Source organism: Canis lupus, chromosome 20 (genome assembly GCF_003254725.2).
Source record: "Canis lupus dingo isolate Sandy chromosome 20, ASM325472v2, whole genome shotgun sequence".
In the NCBI taxonomy this organism is placed as follows: Eukaryota; Metazoa; Chordata; class Mammalia; order Carnivora; family Canidae; genus Canis; species Canis lupus.
Genome location: NC_064262.1, coordinates 20890833 through 20912100, shown reverse-complemented (window position 1 = coordinate 20912100; position 21268 = coordinate 20890833). Strand labels below are relative to the sequence as shown.

Here is a 21268-nt window from a genome sequence, read left to right as displayed (position 1 = left end):
TCAGAGCTGTTCCCTATAGAGTCCCCTATTTCAGTTAATGGCAGCTCCAACCTTTCAGCAGTTCTATCACCCAAAACCTTCATCTTTGACTCTTTCCACCCACAAGCAATCCATCAGATGATACTATCCTATCATTCTGGACAAAAATCTTGGGAGTCATCCCTGATGCAACTCTTTCAAATTCCACATCTATTCCGCCAGGAAATCCTGTGGTTCTACCTTCAAATAAAAAGCAAATTTAACTATTTCTCACCACCTCTCCTGCCATCCCGATCCTGGCCATCATCCTAGCTCATCGGGATATTTACAGTGGCCTCCTAACAAGCCCCCCTCCCTATCACCCTGCTTTGTTCACCCACAGGTAAATTTCAGAATGGCTTCCAGAGTGATTCAGTCAAAGCAGGAGTCAGATCTTGACCCACCTCAAAGTCCATCGATCGTTCCCTATTTTACTAAAAGACTAAGACCCGGTGAGTCTACATGCCCTACTCAGTCTAACCCTGTAACTCCGTTGTTTTTGTTTTTGTTTTTACCAAAGTTTATTTACATATATTTTTTTAGTAATCTCTACAACCCAATGTGGGATTCAAACTCACGACCCCAAGATTAGGAGCTGCTTGCTCTTCTGATTGTGCCAGCCAGGCACCCGGCCCTGCTACTTCTTGACCTTGCTTCCGACTATTCTCCCCCTTCATGACTTGACTTCAGCCACACCAGCCAACTTGCTCTCTTTAGAGCAGGCTAGATGTTGGCTCAGGTGCTCCCGTGCTGCACAGTCAGACTTACACTGATTATTTACAGTTGGAACCCCTTCCTCAGGCAATTTGATCTCCCTTACCCAACTGTATTTTCTCCCCTGCACCTATCACCATGAATTCATATTTTACTTCCCTGCCTGTCCGTATCCCCTAGAACCATGGGCAGAGGGCCTGATAGTGGTGTCATTCACTGATATATTCCTCATCAACTTGAGCAAAGCGGTCCATTAGAAATATAACAGCTGCCACACATGTAATTGTAACCATACGGAAGCAGTTAAAATTCAGTTTAATAATTTATATTATTTAACCTAACACAACAAAAATATGATTTCAATGTGTAATCAATAAGGAATAATAACTCAAACATCTCACATCTTTTTTCCATACAAAGTCTTTTAAATACTTTGTCAAATTTACATTTAGAGCACATATAAGTTTGGGCTAATAGCACTGCAAACACGTGGCTAGTGGTTTCCACAGTGGATAGTGTAGGTTTAGTCTATTTTATTCTACTCTTTTGTATGCTTCTTTCATTTCTGAAAAATTCTTGGACAGCAATCCACTAAATTGATTTCCTAACCACAAATGGGTCCCTATGCCCACTTTGAAAATCACTGTGCTAAAAAAAAAAAAAAAAAGAAAAGAAAATCACTGTGCTAAATCAACTTTAAGGTATGTAATCTGTGATGACCAAATTTTGGGGCCCTTTCTCTGACCTCTAGGGACAGCTCAGGAACCTCTGAAAGTGAAATAGGACCCTCTGAAAGGGAAACAGACTTTCAGAGAAAAGAGGCCTGGAGGCTGCAGAATTAGGCTGCAGAATTAAAGTATCATGCCAATTCACAGAGTGAAATCACCGTCCATCCAATGACGCAAGACTTGTTTTTTTAATTAAAAGGGAATTTTAAATAACTCATCGCACTGTCAGATAATTAACAAAACATCTAATTACTTATAATTATATGCTACATACATACTAATATATAAAATTCAAGGGCAAATCTGCATGATTTCACACTTCAAAAAGAGCTACATTGGGACGGAGCAGAAAGACTTCAAGTTTTTTCATTCTTCTCCCCTCCCAGCCCACCACGCAAAGGCTACAGGAGTACAATAGTTCAGACCAAGGACAGAGAAGTACAAATTTAAATGATTAATCTTCATTTTTCAAATGCAAACTCCCACTCACCAGTAGTCTCTTCAAGAAGTTCTATAAACTTCAAATCCACACTCAACCCTGGATAGAAGGTCAACTTTTCAAATGGCCTCAAAATAAGGACTGCACCACCAATAGAACATTTGTTCCTTGAAGGTTCTACATGTTATGAGATACGAGAAGGGTGACACAGTCAAGGTTAGCACAGATCTGCTACCTTAAACAGGGTTTTGTTTTTGTACAGCTAAGCTTCAAATTTCTTCCCTAGGTTTCTGAATTGCCAAAGTAAGGCAATACTTCCTACATCTCTCTGCTAAGCTGTTACGTTGTCACCTAAACTGAGAATCTCTTCCTAAGATACTCAAGGTGAGCAACTGGGATATTTGTGCCCTTGGCAGATGGGAGAACAAAAACATCATTTTTAAAAGATGAAGAAACCATTTGTTATTCGGTTTTGTATTTCTCATTGTTCACAGTGCAAAATATGGCTAGTTGATAATCACTGCAAAGATTGCCTTTACTACTAAATATGCCTTCATGTACATTTCAACAAGTGACTTCTGCTTGAAAACGAACTCTATTGAGCATATTTCTCTGGAAATCAATATTTAAAAAATTTTTTTTTCTTTGAAACTAACATTCAAGAGAAACAGCTCTTGTTTACAGAGTAACTTAGTTTAGCATTATGGTTAACAATGTTTAAAAACAGCTAAATTAAAATGCAAACATTTAAATTTTGAAGTTTAACTGTTGGGAGGCCAAATCAGCTCTATGAAAATATAAACAACATGAAAACAGTAATTTTTCCCCTAACTCCATCCCCTTTAAGAATATTTCAGGTCACCATTTTGTAGGGTTTAGGAGGAAGACCTTATACAACTCAGGTTGTAAGAGAGTTACAAATTTATTTATTTATTTTTTGATAGGTTCAAATTTAAATGCTTGGGATGAACCTTGAAGATATGCTAAGTGAAGGACGTCACTCACAAAAAAACCACACATAGTAGGATATGTCCCAAATAGGTCAACCTATGCAGACGGAAAGTAGATTAGTCTTTGTCAGGTGCTGAGTTGATGGGAGTGACTGTTAATGGTTAAGGGATCTCTTTCTGGGGTGCTGAAATGTTCTGAAATGAGACTGTGATGATGGTTGCAAACTCTAGGAATATACCCAAAGCCATCGAACGGTACACTTTTAAGTCGGTGAACTATATTGTGATATGAATTATATCTTAATAAAGCTAGTAACAAAATTAACATGCCTGATAATGTTCAAAACAGCACTGGAATGAAAGATACAACAAAATTAAGTTAAACTAACATAGCTTCCATTTAGCTAAAATACATTAAATCCCTGCTACCCTGGGTCTCTTCGTTATAGGCCACTTTCTCCCAGCAAACAATATTTGTCTTTCCTAACATTGGTCATCATCATTGTTCATAATCTGGGTATTCCCTGCTATAAAATAAACTCTATGAAGACAGAGACCATGTTCTTCTTATGTAGCACTATGATCTTAGCCACTAGCACACAATCATCAGTAAATATCTGCAGTAGGAATTTATGTATGCATATGGTATGTACTTCTGTATGAATGAATGAATGCATGAAATCATTGGACTGGGGCAATTCAACAATCAAGTTATTGTGTTCTCACTGTCCCCTTAAACCTGTTCTCCAATTCTCCCATGCTCCTGGACAACCTGGTAGATACTTTTCCCAGCAGCCACTGCAGTTTCCTGCTACCAGGCAACCATTATCTTACCAATTAAAGGTCAGTAGATGTGATGTGTGCAATTTCTAACTCCTTTGTATCAAAGAAAACTGCTTGCCTTGGACTTCCCCACTATGTTTCAACCATGTAAATAATGACATAGTCCCAAGGTAGGAGAGCAAAAGAGAGAAAGAACCTGCCCAATTAAGCTAGACTGGTCAGACTGTTATATAAGAGAGAAGTAAACTTCTTTTCTATGTAAGCCATTGTATGTTGGGGTCTCTATGCTGTATCAGCCTAGTCTTTACCCTATTAAACCCAGACATGGGTGAGTGAGGACAAGGGTGGGAGGCAGACAGGAAGGATTCAAATGCTTCACTGAATATACTAGTGATTCAGCTAGTGCGGTCATCTGGTGGCTCAATGAAGACACTGTTATGTCTATACAACAACTTGGTGAATTAATAATCACACAATTCAAAAGTGGAATGCTATAAAGCGGTCATTTTGAAATGGATTTAACTTTGAATGTTTTTTGTCATTAAATATTTAAATCAAATAAATATAAACTTTCAAAAGAATCAATAGATATATTTTAAAGAGCCGAATAGCCATTTTACCTTTATTTGTAACCAAGATATAACCTGCAGTATGCAAGACACAATAAGTAGAGTCTATAAGGATGCTTTATACTCCTTGATCCAACAACAACAAAAAAAGCTCAAATTGGGAATAGAGGAAAATGCTAATGATTATACTTCCTTTTAGATTGTTTCTTAACTTTTTCACAAATAATTTGACCATACAAAATAAATTAAAACAACAACAAAGAAATTAACTAGCACATAAGATGTGAAGCTTAAAGATGCCTAAAATATTTTTTAAAAACCACTTAATTGTACTCTAAATGGGCTTGATGATCATCATCCACTCCCAATAATACCACTTAGAACTGATATAAGATGAATTTCACAAATTGGATTTGAATCTCAAGCAAAAATGCATTTAGGTGAAATGCCAATGTTGGGAGAAAGCAGAGAGAAAATGACATATAAACCTTTATTAAATTACCAAACTAAGGCAGCCATGATAAAAGGACATCAATATAAGTGTGACCTGAACAAGATGTCTTTTTAGGTCTAGTCTTGACATTCTACATGATCGTGGGTAAGTTACCAATTATCTCTGGGACCACCTTCCCAGTTTGTAAAGTAGGGATTATAATCATTGCTGCCTATCTCTCAAGAAAGCTGGCAACCAAACCCATTTTGTAAAGTGTTCAGATCCACTTGGAAGAAAATTGTTATATCGTTACCAAGTAAGATGACTGTTATTTATGACTCTTCAGACCTTTGAATCTAAATTTGAAAAATGGCTTCATCTGTTTTTCTGAATTTGCCTGGCCACTTTTATATTCATAACTAGTTTTTCCCATAGTGCCAATGTAGACATATTTATTTGCATCTATGCTGACTGTTAATGGTTCCCAGATTTCAAATGTGGGCATGACATTTACTGAGAAGTTCCTGGCATCTGAAATCTACCTCTTTTTGATGGTGTGGAGATGGCGCTGGTTTCCTCACGATCACTGGATACACAATCTTCTCTGGTTTTTCTGGTTTTTTGGTTTGCTTTTGAGGGGGAGGGAGAAAGAGAATCCTAAGCGACTCCTTGCTCAGCATGAGCCCAATGCAGGGCTAGATCCCACAACCCCGAGATCATGACCTGGGCCAAAATTAAGAGTAGGATGTTTAACCGATGAAGCCACCTGGGAATCCCACTCTTCTCTGTTTAAGGTTCATTCCCTGGGAAGAAACAGTAGCCCTTCCAGCCATTTTACAGATCTTTTTTTTTTTTTATACATGTTTAATAAATTGTTTTTCCCTTCTATATGAGATCAAAATAAATAAGGATTCGTTTTTGAAGGATCTTTGAGCTGTTCAAAGGTAAAAAATTATATGTGATGTATTATTGAAGTCTCTATACATTAATTTCTAAAGAAAAAAATTAAATTTGAAATAGGGTCAAATAAGATGGAATTGATATTATAGAATAAAAAAATAAATAATCCAATGTTAATTGGGGGTAGGAAAAATGAAGTTTATTTAATAAGATCTCAATCACCAAAAGTTGGAGTGGAAAAAAACGATACAGAGATGGAGCAAAAATCTCTTACTCGGAGCTTCCTGGCAGTCAAGTTTAAAAGAAAAATTACATGAATTTGTTACTCAGCTTCCTTTGTGTCATGACAGGAGCCATCAGAAGGACAAAATTTTTCACTGTTCCTGAAATTTGACAAGGAGTTACTAATTTGCAGTATAACGTATAATATAACACACCATGTCCTTGACATTAATTATAAAGAAAGAATTTCTTCTCTCCCCATGGACTACTCTTAGTCAACACTAATGAAAAATCCTGGAACCTTTTTTCTTTTCTTCCCAAACTTGCCCCTATCTCATGATATTTTAAACTTTGAACAGTATCACAGAATTGGAAACAAATCATCACACAAATTCAAATGTGCCCATTTACAGGTCATGGGTGTTAGCGTAGGCATTATAAAGACATCAAGCCAGAAGAAAAATAATTCATGCTTACAGGTGACTCCAAAGAAAACAATGACAACTGCTCAAGATGCCCTTATTTGAAGTTGTCGGGTAACAGAACTCTAGAGGTGAATATTTCATCTCTTCAACCATGTTTTCCACTTTGTTTAATCACAATTTTTAGCTCTGCTAGAAATCTCTGCTAGCTAATGGCACCAGATGAGTTAAACACCTGGCACAGTTTTGCATGAGGAACACCTTTGAGATCTCGCAGGGCTCACGGAGACCAGGAGACACAACTTATAGCCGAGCTGAGTCACTGTGACAAAGACAGAATGACCCACAAAACAGAAAATATTTACTACAGAGCTCTTTACAGAGAAAGTTTGCAGATACCTGGAGTTAACTAAGCCTTCACTTTTAAGATCTGATAACTGGGTCTCCACAAAGGAAACTGCTTTGACTTGATAACCCCCAAAAAACTAGTTTGGATCAACCCTACTGGTGCTGCAGCCTATGAATGAGGCTGTCCTCCGTGGAGGACAATCAGGTGCTTCTCACAAAGGCTTAATTTAAACAACAAAGATGATGAAATGGAGCATTGTGGATTTTTTGCTTCCAATCAGAAATGCGCCAGAATGGAACCACAAAAACAAATCCATTCCTTTAAGAGGCGTTCTAGGGTCCCAAAAACGCTCAGTAAGATTAAAAAAAAAAAAAATAGCGATCTAAGAATCTTCACACTGTAAAAGTCCACAAAAACCCAGAACACGTTCAACTAAAGAGTAGGAAGTCTCTACAAATGCATTAGCCTGATTTAGTCATATCTGAGTTAAGACTTTGTGCCACCAGGTCAGCAAGGAACCTGTTTTAATAGAGATGCAAATCTACTAAAGCAAATGAAGCTATTACTGGCCAAAATTCAAAAATAAACTGAAGATGCTACTTGAGAAACACCAGTCATTAAAGAGACCTGCAAGATTAACTTGTATAAGATGACCACTGCCCTCACTGGAGACATACCTTCGGAATCAAGAAAATATGTAGCATCCATAACGGTTTTAAGCAAAGTGCTTTTTGGTTCCCCCTCCCAAAAGTGAGTTTGAGAAAATTTAATTTAGCTTTAATTCATCAAGCTACATTAGTCTCTCTGAAAACTTCTAATTTCAAAATCAAATACTCATTTGATTTTCAAGCAAGGTCAAGAGAACAAGGCAGCCTAGTGCTGACATCACAGGGATATGCTCCACGCCGCTCAGCAGTTACATCAATGTGCCGTGTTGCTATGGTGCTTGACTATTAATTTCTGAAACAAGGTGATTATAAAGCCGCCAGATGAACATCAATCGGATGACACCATTTCAGCACAGAACACTGACATGCGCTACTCATGTTTGCAGCAATTTTTATGAATCACCACTTCTGTGATGTGACTATTCCTTTCTAACTTTAAGCCCACCAAGTCAACAACCAAAAAAAATGTTTTTTAAATGTAAAAAAATAAAGTTCAGCTTCAACAAAGAGAGCAAAGTTTGTTAATGTTTGGAGGAAATGCATCACTCTGTGGACCATTTCTTAAGGGCAGTCTTTTCGTTAACAATCTCCCCAAAACTTACTGTACTGCATACAGACTTACACACAAATACACACACACACATATTTGGTAGCCACGTAGATCAGAAAAGAATTGAATTAAGATATATCTGGAAGGAGGTAGATACAGGCCAAGATAGAATTCCACTAATCAGATGTGCATTTACCTTTTTTGGCTTCTGGAAAGCAATCTTCAGGTATAGTCACCTCAAAAGGTCACTTCTTACCCTGAAAACAAAAGACAACATCAAAGTCTGAATGTCAAGAGAGAGTAGCAACCACCTATTTGCCTGGAATAGATGCAAGAACAACAAAAGCGCTCCATTACAATTCATGGCAAACGACTTTCAGAGTTAATAAAAACAAATCCCAGGACCACAGATCTGGTGCACAGGCCAGTGAGCTCCTCAAGACAACAAAAACAACGTGGGTGGAAAAAGTAAAGGCGAAACATTTTGAATTTTGCATATGAACTTTTTCTCATCGTGTCATCTATCAATTTATTTTCTTGTGCAATAATACGTGACTCATCGGCCTTTGTTTTTGGAAACCAGGCTGCTCCTTGAACGTGTCTCTGTTTAGTTAACATCCACATCTCTGATTTCATTAAAGCACAGACTTGTTTTTCCCCCCTTAGGAAGAGAGTGAATTCTTACAGACAAGATGCTTTATGCCACCCTGGACCTTTCCAAAGAATACAAGCACCAGGATCTTCAAGTTTGGGGAGGGGAAAGGGTTAATCAGTTGGTGAAAGCTGTTCACACTATGTTTTCCACTTAGCATATATCTACCAGATATACTGAGTTACATAAAAATGGTTTGTGTCAGATGAAATAAACAATTGAAACCAATCTCCCTAAAACACAAAGAAAGTCTGGAACATGTTTCATCCCACATCTACTCCTGCATCTGCATACTCTCTTATGCAAAACATTGTGTAACCCTCTAAGAAACATTACAAGCTGCCTCTTTCTGCCCCTGTAACTGGGATCAACATATGGCACCAGTGAAAAGAAAAACATTTGTTTATTAATTTAGATCAAGTTACCGACAGGGTACAGGATTCAATCCACATCAGCTGACCAAATGCTCATGTGATTTTTTGTAAGATGCTAAGATCGTATCATCGTTTTGCTAAAATGTTAATATCCTTTTGCTCACTCTTCAGAACAATATGTAATGAAGTAGTTTTAATTTTATACAGAATATATCCCTGCTTATCCCTCTGCTGTCAGCCCTGAATGTGGAAAGGCAAACATTATTGAGAAGAGTTAAATCTTATTTCACAAGGGCTAAAATTTGAAAGTGGCACTTTGGTGAGTACTATCTTTGAGGAATTGATCTGAGGCCAATTTATGACATTTCCACAAGTAAGTATATGCAGATTCTTGCCATAAAGATTGGAAAAAAATGCAGGCTCTGAGTGAAATCATAATTTTCGTGTTTACTGTAAGAGGAAATTGGAGGTTTTCACCATAAATGTTCACCATTTGGGTGGGGGAAAACCCTAGCTCTGGGACTTAAAATTACTATTTTGCAACCTGCCCCAAACCTTTTTGTTTTTACACAAAACAATTCAAATTGAAAATGAAAATTTTGAGATACACTGCTGATGTGTGTCCCCAGGATTGGTTTCTCTATTGGTGAGAACTCTTGTCACAGGGCACATGGTGCTAAGACAACAGGGAGCAGTGATGTTGGTGGGGTCCTCAGGGTAGTGGGGAGATCTGCAAAGCAGCCCAACTCCTCCCAAGTAAGAAGAGCTCATTAGATAGAGGGACAGCAATAATCTATACTCAATATTTCCATCTCACCACTTGGAGAATCTTAAATGGAAAGGAAGTGAACTACGGAAGATCCTACTGATTTCAAGGCGAGAACTGCCATTCTCCCTCCTTTTTACTTGAGATATCCTCCAATGTGGGTGCTCTGAACTAACATTCACAGTCATCTGTTGAGTTGCATTTGTTTTTGCATGTTTGGCAGTCAGATCTATAGTATTAGACTCTGCAATGTAGATGAGATGGCTATCATATAGGCCCAACAAACAAGTGGACCTTATGAAAATTTAATTTAAAAAAATAACCTACTGAAAATGCCTACTATGAAAAAAGTTATCTCCAGCCCTGTATTCCAACCTGCAGAAGGATTTCAGGGAAGAACTAGGCCTATTTCTCTATGCACCTGCCTACATAGTACAGTGTCTAAGTGAACAGAGCAGAAATACAAGCTGATTTACCCTCACAGATTTTACAAGTATAATTTTCCCCTAGGGAACCAAGATTATACAACTGACCCTCCAACTTATAATTACTAAAGCAATACAGAATTGGCTACATTTAATTTTTACTTATGAAAAAAAAAAAGAAAAAAGAACTGGCAATGGGATACAAATCATTTTTTCCTCCATTGTGAAGTTCCATAAATTTTAATGCATAGGCACATTTGACCACTCATTAATTTATTTCTGTTGATTTTAGTTTTTAGTATACATTAGCCAAGTAATCTAAAAGATATTTTTCTAGCTTTGCAGAGAAAAGATTAATAGTTCAACAGCTGTTTGCCATCATGCTAAATTAAATGAAATGTGTCAATATAACAGACAAGAAAATTAGGGAGTAGTACTGGGGCCTGAGTCTGCATCATGACGAGCCTAGAAGAATCAGAAATCAACAACTAGCAGAACAACCCGCATTTCATTTTTTTTCCCAAAATGTAAAGCTTCCATTTACAAAATGGCTCACTATTTTTTTTTTAACAATCACTTTTACTTATCAAGTATATCAACTAGTTACCTAAATGCTTACTCATCGCAGGAGCATCAAAACTAAAATTAAACGGTTATGTAAAGCTTTTAAGTTTCTTTCTAATATAAAAAGAAAAATATTCCCCTCCAGCCCACTCATCATCTTTAAATTGCTGTTACCATCTGAATTCCATTGTCTTTTCCCCTCTTTCTGAAGTTTCCTATTGGTTTTAGGTTTTAAAAGTGAGCCTAGGGATACAGTAAGTAGAAATGACTTATTTTCCTTCATGTCATTCTCTGTGTAGTTAAGACCCTGTGAACACTAGAACTGTCTCTGGTGTGGCTACCTCACTATTGTTTGCAAGAGCATTGTTCACCTGAATCTCTATGTTGACCATAAAGCTGAGCCAGACAGTAATCTTCAGCAGCAACCCACATCTTAGAAAACTTAAGGGACTCACCTCTTACTCTATTTTCCCAACCCCCACCCCTTAAGAATTTCCTCAAGGTGGACCTCTTTGGTCACCACATCGCTTCAATGTCACATTCTGTAGGGGTGTATTTTGCCCCTCATTTCATCCATGTAGCAAATAATACATAATGCTAACCAGTATGGCCTAGACAGAACCAAAGTCCAGGTAAACATGGAGGCTGCACTTCATTTCACAAGGTTGAAAATGAACAATATATGCTCTAGTTTTCCCACTAAGAGTATGTCCTCCCCTTTCTTCCATGGCAGCTAAAGAAAATGATCTGCATCAGGATTTCTGCATTATGTTTCATTTTATATGATTATGTGAAAGGGACTGTTAAGAATGACCAATGTTTTTCATCTTAACACCTCCAGTCCACCAAATGACACCTGAGGACCTACCATGCACCAGTGTCACTGGAGATGTAAAGATGACATGGCCAGTTCCTGGCCCACGAGGAAGGTAGCGATTTGGTAACTTGTCCCTGGCCAGAGAATCTCTTCTCTTAAAGCCCAGGAACATAGTTCAAACTTCTCATACCCCAAATATTCCAATCAAAGAACATATCTATCCTTCATCTAAGAAAAAAGAAGGTCGAAATGGGCCAATTTCCAAGCGACTGCTGCCTCTTTAACTAGAGACTCCTAACTCGTGGATTTTCAGGTCTTGTTTTTCAAAGATTTCTTAGGAAAACAGGAGCATATCAACACAAATTTGCCTAGCTGAAAAATGATAGTACAAGGGTCACTTCATTTTCTGCACTCGAGACAAGAAAATCCACTCAGAAATCAACTGCAAAGAGTTTTTTCTCTGCTCTAATAACTTCAATATTGAGTCAGGCTTCCAGAAAGAAAAAGCAAAGAGGGCAGGAAGGAAAGGAGAAAAGAAATAAGAGGGAAAGAAACCGGGAGTGCAAAAGAGGGCAAAAGAGGGGAAAAAAGGAAGGAAAAGGCACAGTTGTACAGTTCAGGCCTCTGGGACGCCACCCAGGCTTGCTGGTTTGCAATCACTATATTTGTCGTACTTCTGTCTACCAAGGAAATCCACCATCATTCCCCGGTGTCCCTTCCACTGGAGGTGAGGAACATTTTACTTCCTTTCTCCTTAACCTCTGGGACTCTCACCAAATCATGGAACCTAAGCTTGGGGTCCGTCCTGCAAAGAAAAACCGAAAATACTAGAAGGTAAGCCCCATGGTACAGGCGACCCCAGGCGAGGCATACCCGGGGAAATTGCTTCAGGCTGGCGGCCCCCACAGCAGCAGCTCCACATTGGTCCATCTCATTTGGAGAAACTACTCTCTATTACCTGACAGAAAAGTAAAACCCTGGTCATGGTCATGTGAAAATATTTTATAGGTATCCTTTAACAGCCTTTAAATGTTGAAACCTAAAAACAATATTTGCTGTTTTCTCTTTGAAGCTCTAACAAAGCCTTTGTTTTAGATTTACCTTTAGTGTGCAATAAGAGTTAATAATCAAATCCATCCCAACCCCCACAAATGTTAAACAAAAAGATAAAAGAAATGCAAATAGCTATTGTCATGGAAAGTTAAAGTACCTGTCTGTATTTTTAAGTGAAAACTATTATCTCTATCAATCAAAATTTAAGAATACAATAGCGCTAATCACAGAAGGTGCTCTGACGGAGTTACTTTTCCTCATAAAAAAAAAGTATTTTTCCCCTTAAAAACCGAGTATAAAAGTCATATACTTACAATTAGATAGGGTATTTGTAATTTTATTATTAAAAACCTACAGCAGCCTCACTGTTAATAAATGCTTCTAAGTCTCTAGACTGATTTGTACCCAAGAAGACCCAACTCCCTACATATTTTAATAAGGTTGATGAAATTTTATTTAAATTCTCACAGTTTCCAACCTGCGGGGGAACAGCACACTCTTCTGTTGAAAAGAGTTACTCAAGCAGAGGCAACAGTTAACTGGTAATGCAAACTCCTTCTTTTAGACCCTGGACACAATTCCTAGTCCCTGAAATATCTTCACACAGGACATATCTTCCTTGGGTGGCTCGTCCCCTCTCCGTTGTGGCAATTCATTTTTGAAATTATAACACTCCAAAAGAAAGCATAATTCTACCATCATCGCCCAGAATGATCTAAGTGCACAGTACATCAATTGCTCTGAGTCTTTTTTTTTTTTTAATCCACTTTTTAAAAAGACCGGATTAGAACCTGAATATGGTGCTTTCTAAAGACAGTACGGGAACAAAAAATAGCAAGACCCCAGATAGTAAAACAAACAGCTCAAGATTAAAATTCCTAGAGCAAACAGTTAAGCCAGGATGCCATTATGCAGGCTGAGCCTGGATGGATGTCTCCTCCACCGTGGGGCCAAGAGGCTGTCATCCCCCCCCCCCCCCCCCCCCAGCAAGATCAGATTTCCTTCCCTCCCGACCGCCTCTCGGAGCATCATGGCCAACCTCTCTAGTGTGCTATTAATATCAATGAAGAGACGATTCGATTTCCACTAAAGAAAACCCTTCCTATTCCGGCACAGACCTTCGGGGAGGACCCTGGCCCGGGTGTAGACAATACAGCAGCAGAGTTTCACTGCTTTCTTACAGTTAGGTCTTAGACACTGTTTGAAGGCTTTTAGCAAACAATGGCAGCATTATCTCCAGGATAGTTACAAAACAGGATTTGTTAGGACAAAGAATAATAAAGCTGTTCCTCTCTTTCCCTCTGTCTCTCCTTCTCCCCCCACCCACCCGCCCCTGCCCCCTCCTCCCCGGCCCCGGTTCCCAGAGGCTCTCTCTGCCAGTCCAAAATTCAGCCTGGGTGCCTAGGAGGCACCTGTACCCGTCGATGTCAAGGCAGCCAGTAACTGCCGGCGGCCCGGGGCCCGGGACCGGCACCCAGCACCCAGCACCCAGCACCCGGGCAGCAGGCGCCCAGAGGAGCAGGAAAGTAGCCTCTCAACATTTGTAAAATGAAACAAAGTCTCAGCCTTGGCTTCGCACACACTTACCCGTTCATGGTGAGGAAGGGAAGCTTTGGGGCCGGAGAGGCAATTTTCACACAACGGAAGAAAGTTGAGAGTTTGGAAGGGAGAAACTACAGGCGCTGGGAAGCCTGCGGGCTCTCGGGGCTCCCGGGCTGGCGGCAGTGTGAGGAAGGACTGAAGGTATGTGGGCTAAACACAACAAAAGCCACTGCCTTACTCTAGATTAAATATGCAGGAAGAGGCCCCTTTGCATAAACACAAACACTCAGCAAATGAATAACTGGCTCAATCAGACGCCTGCTGTGCCTTCTACCTGTCCTCTCTCTGACAGGAGACACCGCCTGTTCCAGGGCACAAGGACTAAGCAGGAGACAGTTAAATGTTATGTTGCTATAATAACAATTAAAATGAATTGCATTCATTAGTAATTAAGAACTCACTCCTGGAGGGAGGGGGGGGGCGGGTAATGGGGAGAGAATATAGTGCTATTGTTTTATCTCCAGCTACTCCAAAAAGAAGTTGGCATAAGACACATCACTGGACTTTTATCTTAGCTTGCATTTAAGTCTCTAAACGTGCAGTGAGAGTTAGAAACAATCACATTTTTCGGCTACAATGTAAGGTCAGAGATCTACCTTTTGTTTTTGGGCTTTGCCACACCACAAACCAGTCCCTGTGACCCGTACCTGTGAAAGGACTAGCTTATATATGCACAAAATTTACAGATCTAAAATATACACACGCATACATAACGCATATATGTGCATGCACATACACGTGTATATACAGTTACACGTATAAAATAATGACACATATTCAATTAAAGAAGATAAACAAAAAAAACCAATGCCACTTTACACTCCTCGGTTCACTAAGGATTTAAGGAACCTAATTTGAGTCTTCCAAAAATACATCCCAAACGCCTGCCTTTCAAATGTCATCAATCCATGACCACTCATTTAAAAACATTACCCATATATTAGAAAGGATGCTTTTAACTGAGTGGCCTCAACCACTTATAATTTCAATTAAATAACATAATTACAGTCAACAATTTTCTCCATTTCGGCAGAAAATATGCCATACCTCAACATAATTTGTCCTTAGAACCGAGGAATTTAAGCAAAAGGAAAAACACGAAGGCACTAGGAATTCACTACTGCCTTTCCTCAGCCTAAGGAGTCAACGCACTCACCTCTAACCTCTTGCTGTATGTTCCAGCTACATGTTGGTCTTAGTAACTTAATTATTTTTTAATAACTTTTGCAGTATTAAATGATTTCGATTGAAACATAAATAAGATTATGTTCATCTACTTCCTCCTAATGCCACATAGTACTATGGGGCAAAACCAGCACCGCTATTCTATAGGATGTGTCTACATTATTACTTGGACCAAAAACGGTAGGTCACAGATCCTTCACAGCCTCAGAGAATGTATTGCAATTAAGCCAGCCAAGGGAAATAAGGCAGCTTTCTATTTCGAAAGCAAGTTCTATTTTATTAACACAACACTGCTCTCTGGCTATATCATTCTACAGCAAAAGCAAATGAATATTACCGAAAAGTTTTTAAAAATTACAAACAAGCAGAAAAACCCCATCTCAAGCATATGAAATTATGCCATAACTTGGGAGAGAAGAGAAAAAAAATTAAAAGACTCCCCAACTCACTGCCCCCCCCCCCAAGAATAAAAACACAGGTTCCCTAAGAGGGGTTGTTCCCAAAGAAACTGAAGATGTCTATTCTGTTTGCTATTTTGTCTTGAAATGACCTTCCAAATAAGGTGTTAGATAACCTCCTTCCACAGACGATAGTGATCTAACCTTGATGCAAATAAACCATAGAACAAAATTTAATCAGTATATCACTGTGAAAAAGCCTTTGTCCATCCCAATGGAGCTTCTAATGACTGTTTTGGCAGTTCTGGCGGGTAGTTATGCTTCCTAGCTCATCTATATCTCATACTGGTTGAGCAAGCTAATGGAAGTGCTGTTAGTGGAATCCAATATTAATGCTCTGTATCGTGCAAACCTGGATGCAACTGAATATATTATACAATTATAGGTGGTATCTAATTCCATAGGTATTAGATACTGTACTCGAAATTAATATTTTAATGAGGAAAGTGAAATAAAGACGACAAGCCAGGTAAGGGATCCATGCATTGCGGCCCAGCTCAGCTTCTTGTGGCAAGAAGAGTGCTGGAGACTGAAGCGAGCGGCGCAGACACGGGGCTTGTGACAAAAATGCGTATGCGAGCTTCAGACGCCGAGTGACACGATACTGATGCACAGAGTCAAAGATGTCATCCTCGCACAAGCGCCACTGGCTGTAAGCGTGCGAGGGAAGGGAGGAGGAACATGGCGGCGGGGGAGCTGCAGCGAGACCTCCAGAAAATAAACAGGGTGTACAGTTTCAAAGGCTGCAGACACAGACATTTCATTGTTCAAGCCAATTATCAGTGGAAAATAATAACAACAGATGGATTCAGAGTCACTGACTTTTCATATGCACTTCATCTCAGCGGAACAGATGATGAAACGCGAGAGCTATCTCAAAAAGGCAAAACATCTTTCAGTAAAAGAACTCTACAGTCCAGATGGGGACCTTCTAAGGCTGCTGATTATCTTCTTATAATGTTGTAAGATAGACTTACTAAAACATTTCAAGAACTGATCAGATATGATGCGTACAATGGCTTCATTATTGGAAGGAGTTGCCTCAGACTTGTGGCTAAGGCGGGCAGAGATTTCAATAAGGTTAGGACTCTAAGTTTCCTGTTTTCTCATCAGGGACTGCAGGTTCCAACTAAAACTGGAAATCTGTGCACCGCGGAGAATAAACCAGCGCCCGAGGATCCTAGGTTTGTGCTCTTCTCTCATTTGAGCGAAGAAAAAAAAGAGATCAACTGGAACTGCGAAAAGGGCATTAAATTATTCTGAACCATTCGATCACATGGGGGTTGGGGGTGAGTGGGGGGGGGGAGCTCCAAAGCAATTCCTTAGTAAAAGCATTCAGTGATAAAAATTCACCTCTTACAGGCACTTGGAACATCTTCACTATCCCCTGCCACTGGTGATCGCAAAATATAATTTGCTTTCAGTAGGAAATAAATATAAATTTCAAGGGTGGTGTGACAAACAGTTGTAATGAATGCCAACCAAACACCCAGGCTAAAGCCACCGACCTGTCTCGAAGCATTCTCACTTCACTTAAATACCACCAAGTCAGACTTGCTGATAAAAACAAAACAAAACAAAACAAAAAAACAGGTAAACCGCAATCTGAGAAGCTGCTACAAGTGATAGAAAAAGTTAAAATTTCTAATCAGATAAGCCTCATTACTACTGGAAAAACATATCTATTCTATCTCCATCCGTCCATCCATCACCAATTCCACATTTATATTTTTGCAAATATCTTTCTCTGAATTGACATGTCGTTGAAGTCAGTGTGCTAAAGAAAAAAGAAAAGCAGCTCCTCCCACTGTTTACTAACATACTCACCATGTAAAAAATATTTTTATGAACACACTGTTGACTTCACAAGTTTATAACGTAAGTTTAAAAAAAAATTTTTTTTTTTTTTTTTTAGAGCAAGGCTTTTCTTTCAAAGTACTCTTGCAAAAAAGTAAATTCATAGCAGAACATACAAGCATGAAGAAAATATCGCCAAGGGCAAAATTCTGCAACTGCTTTAAGAAGCAAACAAGAACACAAAAGATGTGTAATACAACCATCTGGCTCTCCTCATACTATATCAATGCCTCAACTTTATCCCCCACCCCCTTAGCCAGCCCACACCAATGCCACAAAACCAAATGGCTTCACTTATGTTTCCTGCATGGCAAATTTACACAATGCACTGACAATGCAAAAGTTGGTTTTTACACATAAACTAGTATCTTAAAATTTTCCCCCACTTCAACTATATTTTTGAACCTCACTGTGATAAAGATGTCCCTATGTGTATAAATCTGCTAAGGCTCAAGAGAAGCCCCCTTGAAAGCTTTAATCTCTACCCTCGTGTTTTCTGTTATAATCAGACACTAGATGTGGACCTTTGAAAGATGAATTCTGAAATTATTCCAATTAAACCTTTACTTTTTTTTTTTTTTGGTTCTTTTTGCTCTAAATTGTGGATTGTTTCCCTTACTTATTATTTGAAAGAACTTCACTCATTTTTAATCATCATCCTTGAAAGTCAGCAGGCTGACTGGAAATCTTCTTCATTTGTCTCATTCTGCAAACATTAACTGAGCAACTACTGCGGTGTCAGGAACTTGCTGGACAATAGATGATCAAAATCATTATTTTCCCAGAGAAGAGCAGAGCCTGCCTAGTAGTACCTTAAACCAGAAACTTCAGTTTATAGCTATAGATATAGACATAAGCATAGATAAAACCTTCCACATGCAGGTAGGTTGAAGCATTTTATTTATTTATGTATGTTATGGCAAATCTGTGGGTATCTCATTGCTTTCAAAGGTGAGAATTAAGATTTTTAATGGAAATCTTTGAGTAAAAGCAACATGGGTCATCATAAATAGGTCTTACAAGGGACAACAATCAAAAAATAATAACTGGGAAGGAGAGATTCCTGTAGGCCAACTCTCTGCTTTTCTGCAGGGGCATGTTAGAGGCAGGTGGTCTGTATCAGGCAAGCACTCTCAGTTGGAATCAAGACCTGCATGTGGGGGGCCACGTCTGGTTTACTTCTGCTTCCTTGCTGACATTGGTTTTGTACCTCCCCTGCATCCCTTTCCATGTTCCAGGATAAGAAAGCCGTGCCTAGTTTCTCAAGGAGCTGATTTTCGATTCCCTTCTGGGTGTTTCTGTCCAAGACCACAGAGGATCCTGGTCTGGACAGCAGTGGTAATCTTAGGACACACACGGCGGAGCTAGCCACCAAGCAAGGGATTCCGCTAATTGTTTAAGCCTGCACTAGTGTCTGGCCACCAGTTGGCAGACACAACCCATGGCTGCCTACCAGACCTAGGTTAACACAGCTGGAGCCAGATGACAAACTCTCAAAGAGATTCTTCCCATGGCCACATCTGGCTCCTGGCGGCTCCAATCTGCAGCTAAACTGATTTTGTTTGGTTTTTCTGAGAAAGTTCAGGCATCAGATAAAACCAGTCATGTTAATGTTGACTGTGTGCACTTCAGTTTGGGACACATTGTCAGAATACAAACTCCATGAAGGCAAGCACTTCATCTGTCTTGCACACTGTATGCCAGTGCAGAATGGTAGCTACATATGGTAGTTGTTCAATAAATACATAGGGAATGAGTAACACGAATCAGCATGTAAGCTGAATAAAAACATTCCTGTACCTCATTCTAGCTCCCCTATTCCTATTGTTATATGCAACACAGCTTACACCTGGGTACCCATAGAAAAGACCCCTAGTGGCTCCACAGTTAAATTTTATAGTGAGCGTGCTGACCCATGGAGAAAGACACTCAAGAATGAACCCACTCACATAGTCAGGTGGGCAAATCTCCCAAAAATCCTTCCCTTAAAATAATGGTCTCCCACTATTACCCATATCCCCACTTTATTGGTCCTTAAACTGAAAAACTTGGCTGCTATGTGCCCATAGGGCTTGCAAGGGACTGTAAAGTAGAAACTTAACTTCTGGCCACCAGAAAAATGCCAAACAATGAGGCAACTTTTCCTGGCACCTTTTTGTCCCATTTCCTTTCCCATGCCTCTCTTCCTGAATCCTCTGATATTGGCAGATCCCAGTTCCCCTTTCCACTCAACTCTGACCCATCTCTCGGCTTTTCTGCACCTCACCACCTCCCCCGGTCCCACCAGAAGCCCACTCATGAGCACGAATGTAATTTAGAACCAGGTGGGACCCGCCCTCCCTGGCTCCTTAGCTAGAAAGGTTTCTGACACTCATAGGATGCTATGTTAAGAATACTAATACTGATGCTGGGCGGCGAGGGTGTCTTTAATCCTTATAACAATAAAGCTCCACTGAATGGCCTCAGAACTTGATAGAGGACCAGGGACATTTGGTAGAAGCCTGGCATGGCTGTTCACATATCATGCTGCTTCCCCAATACAGCAAGTTAACGCTCCTAAAACAAGAATGGCTGAAACGGGCAGATGACTTTGACAAGCTCAGCATATGGTCTTCAGCGAAGCAAAGCTACTCAGAAGTGCACTAGATGAAGCTGTTGCCTGAACTCGCTCCCTTTTCTGTCATGTAAAGCAGCAGGGGTGGGGGTGGGGGCAACTCTTTTCAGCTAAATTTTTAAGTTTCTGAGAGGTGCGCTGTGCCCGCCATGCAGAAACAGTCCTTCCTGTCCCCCTTGGAAGGAGCTGTGCACCTCATAAACAGTGAGCCAAAAAGACTCACCCCTAAAAATGCCTCTTCTCTTCTGCTCCTATCTTCTGGAATTACTGTAAAACTGGGAGAACAGGGGTACCTGGGGGGCTCAGTGGGGCATCTGCCTTTGGCTCAGGTCATGATCCCAGGTCCCTGGGATCCAGCCCTGCATCAGGCTTCTCACTCAGCAGGGGTCAGCTTCCCCCTCTATTCCCTCTTTCCCCGCCCCAAATAAATAAAATATTTAATAAAATATTCAAAAAATAAAAATAAATAAAATACAATATAATTGGGAGAAAGGCTTTCCAGAACTCCACAATCACAATGAAAATTTAAGATAATCAAGGGAGAAGCGGGACAACAGGATGCCAATGCCTGATTCCTAGTCCTCCGCTGGGAAGGGGCCAGACCGTAAAAACCACCAAAGGAAAACAAAAAAAATTTTTGAGTTCGGGGAAATGTCTGGGGGGGTGGGGGTAGGGAGAGGAGGGGGGTGCCAAGGCCAACCATGAATATCTTTGTTTCGTAATGCTTCCCTGGGCTGCCTCAATTAATATTAAGTACTCTGTGATATTGTACCCTACAGCCCAGTTCAGCCCGGGATAGTTCTGTCCTTAGGAGCGCAGACTCAAGTGCCCAAGTTCAAAACTCAGCTCTGCTGCTTCCTGGCCTTGTGATCTCAGGCAAGTTACCGGCATTCTCTGTCCCTCGTTGTCCTCATTGACAAAACGGTCTTAACTATCGTGCATAACATGCTTTTGAGGAAGAAATGCACTAATGGGAAAAGTGCTTACACAAGTGGCTGGCACACAGCGAGTGCCACCCAAATGATAGCCACTGTTATCACAAGCAGGGATAATACAACTTATGTAAATCTCAAACTTCCTACGCCTCATTTCTGCTATCTCTACAAGCTGTTAATACGATCTGGTGATCTGCTACGCTAAAAGGTAGAAAAAAAAA

General features: G+C 39.9%; 1 protein-coding gene across 6 annotated transcripts in view; it reads right to left on the bottom strand.

The window, feature by feature from the left end:
- The window catches only part of FOXP1 (forkhead box P1), a 375390-nt gene that overhangs the window by 315612 nt on the left and 38510 nt on the right, over nt 1-21268 (bottom strand). For 4 of the 6 annotated variants that reach the window (XM_025456558.3, XM_025456571.3, XM_025456567.3 and 1 more), the window contains exon 2: nt 7942-8002. The exons of 1 other annotated variant lie outside the window; for it this stretch is intronic. The gene's annotated coding sequence lies outside the window, so the exon portion shown is untranslated. Of the gene's footprint in view, nt 1-7941; nt 8003-13983; nt 14132-21268 lie in introns of those variants that run through there. One more of the 6 variants, XM_025456559.3, reaches the window with a different exon arrangement.